The sequence below is a fragment of the Galeopterus variegatus genome, unplaced genomic scaffold, assembly GCF_000696425.1.
Source record: "Galeopterus variegatus unplaced genomic scaffold, G_variegatus-3.0.2 Scaffold95, whole genome shotgun sequence".
Classification (NCBI taxonomy): Eukaryota; Metazoa; Chordata; class Mammalia; order Dermoptera; family Cynocephalidae; genus Galeopterus; species Galeopterus variegatus.
This window is the reverse complement of record NW_007726206.1, coordinates 694,556-695,257: the sequence shown is the minus strand read 5'-3', so window position 1 is coordinate 695,257 and position 702 is coordinate 694,556.

Here is a 702-nt window from a genome sequence, read left to right as displayed (position 1 = left end):
AAAAAAAAAAAACTTACTACAAAGTACCGCAGTGGTACTCTGTATCAAGTATCAAGACTGTGTGGTACTGGCATAAGGACAGATAGAACAGATCAATGGAATAGAGTTGACAATCCAGAAATAAATCATATATTTATGGGCAATTGATTTTCAACAAAGGTGTCAGGACAGTAGGGAAATGGAGAAATAATAGTCTTTTAATAAATGATGCTGTAACAACTGGATATCTACATGCACAAGAATGAATTTAAACGCATAAACAAAATTAACTGAAAATGATCAAAGACCCAAATGTAAGAGGTAAAACAATAAAACTCTCAGAAGAAAATAGAGGTAAGTCTCTTTCACCATGGATTAGGCAAATTAGACAATTTAGACATCTAAAGCATTAGCCAAAAAAAAAAAAGGTAAATCAGACTTCATCAAAATTAAAAACTTTTGTGCTTCAAAGGACACCATCAAGAAAATGAAAAACACAAATGATAGAATCAGAGATGATATTTGCAAATCATATATCTGATAAGGGTCTAGTGTCCAAAATACATAAAGAGCTCTCACAACTCAACAATAAAAAGACAAATAACCCAATTTAAAAATGGGCAAAGGGTTTAAATAGACATTTCTATAAAATATAAATATACAAATCACCAATAAGTGCAGAAAAGATGGTCAGCATCATTAGTCATTAGGAAAATGTAAATC